The sequence below is a fragment of the Eurosta solidaginis genome, chromosome 1 (assembly GCF_040869045.1).
Source record: "Eurosta solidaginis isolate ZX-2024a chromosome 1, ASM4086904v1, whole genome shotgun sequence".
In the NCBI taxonomy this organism is placed as follows: Eukaryota; Metazoa; Arthropoda; class Insecta; order Diptera; family Tephritidae; genus Eurosta; species Eurosta solidaginis.
In genome coordinates this window covers 171,896,098-171,902,667 of record NC_090319.1, presented here as the reverse complement: position 1 = coordinate 171,902,667, position 6,570 = coordinate 171,896,098, and the positions used below count along the sequence as shown (strand labels likewise).

General features: G+C 40.5%; 1 pseudogene; it reads right to left on the bottom strand.

The window, feature by feature from the left end:
* Nucleotides 1–3,983: 3,983 nt before the first annotated feature.
* Nucleotides 3,984–6,269, bottom strand: LOC137238562 (coatomer subunit alpha-like; annotated as a pseudogene).
* Between the last annotated feature and the right edge of the window lie 301 nt (nt 6,270–6,570).

Genomic DNA, 6,570 nt, shown 5'->3' with positions numbered 1-6,570 from the left:
TTTGGATAACAGGTTAAAAACGATCATGTATCAATCACTTTTAAGATCTATACTTACGTACGGATGTCCGATTTGGTATAATATGTCACCATCATACATGGAAAGACTGAGAAAATTTGAACGGAAAATTCTGAGATCTTGCACCTCCTTGTATAGATCAGCAAGCAGTAACTATACCAAATACGTATCACATGCGAAGGTTTATAGTATAGCAAAAGTATCTAGAATTGACTGTCATATAATAAATCTGACAAGAAGACACATAATACGCTGCCTCGACAAGGCCAATAACACCTTGATAAGTGCACCCTTTTACGAAAGCGAAGAATACTTTTCGTTAACTGTAAAAAATAGATTTACACCCCCAGAATCATACCTTTACCTGGATAGTAATGGATCAAGATCACATACCGATCATTTACCACATTTTTAGAAGAGCCAACGTAAAAGCAATGACCTCAAAAACACTTAACACAGAAAACAAACGTTTTGATACATACGTTTCTGTCAGAGACAAATTAGAAGCATCTGCCATCATAAAGCAATGCTGATAACATTCCCTAAAGCCTTATCGCTATAACAACAATAACAACCTAAAAAGCTTTAAGTTAAAGCAGTAACATTTAAATTTTATAAATTAATAAAATGTTATATTATATCAATATGAATACCGTCAAGTGCATGAGAACTGGTCTAGAGTCAAGACAACTGAAACTATTGTTTATTTTAGTATCTAAGCTCATGAATATTAAATAAATAAACATTATTAAACAAAAAAATGTTTTTTAATTTGTATAACAATCCAACATTTTTTTGGCAATAAATATATATATCTGTTTATACCAGTATCATGTCATTGCTTATTTTTTTTTTTTTTTTGTACTACTACTTATAACTATCTTTCCTTTCATGTTGTACTATAAAAGACCTCAATTCTTATTGTACTAATAATGTTGATCAATAAATGAAATGAATGTTCTCATTTTTAAGGTTCCTATGCCAGACAGTTTTGAGCGCCACCCCGCCAAGATCGAAGCGGACAAATCTATGATCCGAAAAAAAAATTGGTCTTCAAGCACCATCCAATTTTTTATCATGGATTCCCCGCTGCCCGAGATCAGGGTGACGTTCAGAACCTCCTGTCTGCTCCTAGTAACAAGCGTGGGTGCCAAACCTCAAAATCTTAAAGTTATGATAAATAACAAAATCAAAGAGTGACTCACCCCTGCCCCACGCTTCGTGGTGCGCATTGACATCTCCCGCTAGTAGTAATGGCTCCTTCGCCTCCCGAGCTAACTTGCAGACTAGCTCCGTCGGAGCTGACACCTCATGGGGGAAGTAAAAGGACGTCAGTGTAATATCCGTACCACTGACCGTCAACGTCAAAGTTGTAGCATCCTCGTCGCTAAACTGGGGGAGAAAAAGAAAATTTATATCAGATCTTACCAAGATATCTCGGTTTCCCATATGTGGCACCATTCACCAACGTCAATCCTGCCGCTTTCAGCCCGCATATCTTATGCCCTACTACCCAAGGCTCTTGGATAACGGATATGTCAGCCGCCCCACTGGAAAACTGGAGCAGCAGCGCAGCAGATGCTGCTTTACAATGGTGGAGGTTTATTTGTAGGACTCGCACTAAGCCGAGCACCGCCCACCTCCACCACTGTCGAGTTGCCGTCTCCAGTGTACTCACTGAGCCTCTCCAGCGCTAGCGAGGAGATCGAAGACGCGTCCCCTGTAATGCGTAATATCGGAAAAATAGAAAAATATTTGTTTGTGTTTTGGTGTCAAATCAATAATTGCCTTTATTAGCGAAGTTGCCTTATTATTTATACCAAATTATCCTAATTAATTCTTATGAGCTACCTACATTACATATTTACATTAATACATACTTACATACAAAGTGTACAAAATACGAACTGCGTAGATACATATATGCAGCCCGGTGGGAAGCGCAAGCTCGGCGCAAATAGCATTAGTTGTGGGAAACGCTTAGTAAGCAAAAACAGAATAGAATAAGTTAAGTGTCAACGCGTCATGGGAATAAATTGTTTGCAGGCAAAGATTGGTGGTGAGCAAATCATCAGCTTTAACTTGTAACAGAACACGCCTCAAGTTACGAGACAGTAGACTGTCGTGGCGCGTGTCGGAATATATGCATGTAAAATTTATTGAAATGTATGTAAGAGTCAATGCACCTCAAGACACACCAAAACGGGTCAAAATATATGTTTGTACAAATGCTGAATGAATGAGTGACTGAGTGAATGAATGAATGCTACACCCCGCCCAGCACGTCATCCGTCGGACTGACTGCGTTAGGTTCTGCGTCCTTTTCCTCCTCGTTCTCCGCTTTCTCTCGCTCTATTTCCAGCTCCGGATCATAGGCCGCCCCAGGTCATTAGAGTACACCTTAATCTTCACGATGTCAAAACCGAATTTAGTAGAGCAAGGTAGCTCTGGGTTGAAGGTCCTTATGACCGGCTTGGATGGAATCCAGACCCTAGCTCTCGGTCTAGATGAGATGTCCTTGAAATCTACAGTCCTGAGCATCGCACCAGGGTAGAACTCACCCAACCTAGCCACCCCCTTTTTGTACAAGTCGGCTGACCTCTGGTCATCGCAGGCCACCATTTAACTTGTCCCTGGTACCAACCCACCTCTTTGCAAGCAGGTTGAGGTCCAGGGTCTCCCTTACTAAGGCTACTAAAAACTGGCCATTTCGGTCCTTTTCCAGTCCCATTTGCCTTTGAAGAACTACGGCTTCTCAGGATTAGATTCAAAGAGCAAAGATGCTACTTTTAGCAACCTCTGCAAAGGAGGAACCTAAAGCTCTTAGGAGCATTCAGCGTAGCACCCATAGCACCGGAGCAGACGTCTTAAAGTCAGGCACGATAGTTTTCGCCCACTCAATTTCCGCCCCTAACTAACCCGCAATAGCCGCACCGCGGCTAGTAGAGGGGGCATGCATTGCATGAACTCCCAGATTGATGGGTATTACCCCTTCTAGCTTTTTACGAGTTCCGGCCTCATTACAATTATGTTTTTTTTTTTTTTTTAAATTCCATGTCAGAATCCCACGATTTGCGGAGAACGGGGTCGTCCACCCCAGGCAGAGATCCGCTATACCTGGAGTAAGGACAAGATTACAACTGGGTGTGGCCAGGTTCCCAGAGGGCTCCGTTAGCGACTGGGATATTTGAGGGGGCCCCCAGCCAGGCTGACCATCGGCACGGCAACGCATAACCACCAAGAAGAGCCACTGCCACGCTATTAAGGAGCTAAGGCACAAATGGCACTGATTCCTGAACTTCGCCAGCACTCCCCTAGCGGGGTTACTGTAGTAACTATTACCAGCCGGCACCCTCTTGGAGGGTTCAGGGCAAGGATTTCCGCCAGCCTTCCTTTTTGATTTTGATATACTTCAAGGCATTTTATGGGTATTTTATAAAAGTTGAAACAAGTTTTGAAGGGTGGAATTTCTTTTTTTATTAAATTCAACGCAATACGGTTCGCAACAAAACCAACAGCAGCAGCAACAAAACAAACATCAGCAGTAAAAATCTAATATATACCAAACATTTACTTTTTCGAAAATAAAATTCTTTTGATGATACTGATTATGACTTGATTCGATGCTTTTTCTTTCTCAACGCCTTTTCGAATTTATTTCGACCTTCAGTTGCGAAAACCTCTAAAAGGAGGAGAAACAAGTTAATAAAAAGTAGTAACAATAAATAACAATAAATAACCTCTACTACCGTATAAGACTTGGTTGAATAATTTCAATTGCGTCAAAGCTCTCTTTTCCTTCCTTCCATCCAAGTTAAACATAAAAGCTTGGTCATCGGTAATGACCCTGCGGAAAACCTCATCAACTGTTCCGATGCTGCCTTTAATTTGGACCAAGCAAACTTTCTGCAAAAATATTTAAAAATTAAAATATCTTTTGAAGGTATTATAATTTCGTTCACCATTTATTCGGAGTATTCTTGCCTTTCCAGCTTTTCTTCAACGTCTTTAGCTGCATCAATATTGACCAAAGGCAATGTTTCAGCGATCTCTATTTGCAGTTCGTCTTGAAGTTCGCCTGTCAGACGACCAACCGAGGGTAGCACTTTGGCTTTGGTTCTGTGGCATTAGCGTTGCCTTGTCGCAAGCTTTCTCGACATTTTGTAGGCGTTCGCCAATTTTTTGCTGGTTAGCAATTCAAGTTTTTTGATTTTCCAAAATCTCAGACAAAATCGCATGACAGTCTATTTAATAAGTAGAAAAATTATGATAGTTAAATAAACTAGTGTATATATGTATATAAAATAATAAAATTAACAAAGTACCATATGAATTCAAGTACCTGGACTTTGTAAAACATTTGGCGTTGGTGGGTTGGCGGCGAGTTGTGTAACTGCTACTTCGTCCGGGGACGTTCTTGGACGCGACCGGCTGGGGCCACAAAAGGTTTGTAGAAATTCCAGGGACGACGAACGTCGGTGCAACCATTTTTTACACGTGACGCACTGATAAGAGTATGGGGTTCAATACCTTCCCGGAGCATCAGGGTATCGAGCAGTCCAGCTGCAAGAAGCTGCTCCGAGAATGAAAATTTGTGGGAGGGACACAACAAATTAAATGGAGTTACACGGAAATGACAGCCCAGAGTTGCTCAGGTTCATAAAACCGGCTGCCATACGAAGCGCCCTCACAGCGCCTCGACCTGACTAGCGAGAAAGTACCCGGGTCAAATTTATTATGCTTTAACCCACCAAAAGTGCATTGCGTACCATATGCATATTTGCGATTTATCAAAGCCAATTTGAGTTTATATTAAGTTGAATCAATGTGTAGTACACGGCATTCACGATCCAAACAAAAAGCTTGATTGCCTTTAACACGTGTCACGTATATGGGTAAATCAAATATACGAATAACACCATGATTACCATTGGTGATAGCATATTCAATAAGACTGCTAGTTGTGTAAATGACGGTGCTCGAATCATCCCATGCACCCGATTTGACAAGGCAATTCCCTTGTATGGCGCACAAGTCCAGAAGACGACGATCGCATATGGTCACAGAATGCTTAGGCAAGATGCACACGAGGCGTAGCTTCATAGACGCGTACAAGATATGACATGTAGCTACGATTTCTCTACGCCTCAAGATGTGCACACGAAGCTACTTTCGAGCGTCGCTACAAAAAGCAAACAATTATTGAAAAAAATAAGAAATTAAATTTCTTCAGGTATATCCGTCCCCGAAACCAAAGGAAAATAGGTATTAAAAGTTGTTTGAATCCCCTTGCCTTTGTAAATTATGAAAGGCAACTTTACATCACCACAGACTAGATAGAAGTGATTTCTAGTTTCCAACACTTTTTAGACTTTTAATCGCTTTAACAATGTCTAACCAAGCTTTTGTGGTGTTGAATACTCTTTTTCGCTTTGTTAATATACCTTTGACCCCCTTTTTTATAACTAAAATAACATTTTCTAACTAATTACAGAAATTTGCATACAAAAAATGTAAACAAACATCTTGTTCTTCCTTTTTTCAGGCATACGTACGCTAAGCGACCAACATTGCTGTACGCTTAGATACATTAAGCTTTCATGCTTTGTCGCTATCATGCAGCTTACGCCTCGTGTGTACCTCTAAATTCAAGTACATGTGTTCGACATCAAAGCGTACAGATTTCGCCTGCAGCGTCTAATACGCGTCTATGACGCGTATCCTCGCGTGCACCTTACTTTACAGAGTAAAGTAACCAATGACGTATCAGCAGATCATACTACATAACGACATTTTGCCAATTTTATACAGCCAACTGACACTAAGCGTTAGACTTCATAAAAAGTAATATACTCGGGATCGCGTATAAGTAGGATACCACTATCAGCATAACAAATTTCATCGCAAAATGTAGGAATTTTCTTTGTCACCTCATTTTTCAAATTTTTTATAGCCAACTGTTGATTAGATTCGGTTTTATTTTGAGATTCCGTATCTTTGGGTATTTTATATACATTATAAGTGCTATTCTCCAAATTGTTAGTACGTGCGCAGATGAGCACAGCGTTTAGGGCTGGATTATACGACATGCCGTGTACCGTAAATTTTCCACCGCCAGGCAACTGCATTACAACAGTATCTTTTGCTCTGACGAAATCAAGTTTGCGTAGGAAGCGATCCTTAACATAATACAACAAATTACCATGCACCGCATAAGCTGGTCGTTCACGTTCCAGTTTGAATACGACCATATATTCCGAAAGAATTAGGATGAATGAAAGTTTGGGTGTTTACATTAATATCTTTTTTTATTCACATTACGCACTTACCACCACCATGTCCAGCAGCAAATAAATTCAAAGTAGGATGTGCGGTGAGTATCCAAAAACTTTCACCATCACGACGGAATGTATATAAACATTGGCGCTTAGTCATATCCCAAACGCGTATACTACGATATTCACCGTTCGACAATATCAAATCTTGTCTAGGATGGAATAGCATGCAGGATACGTTATTAACATGTCCACGGCATGTATCCAATTCCCATAA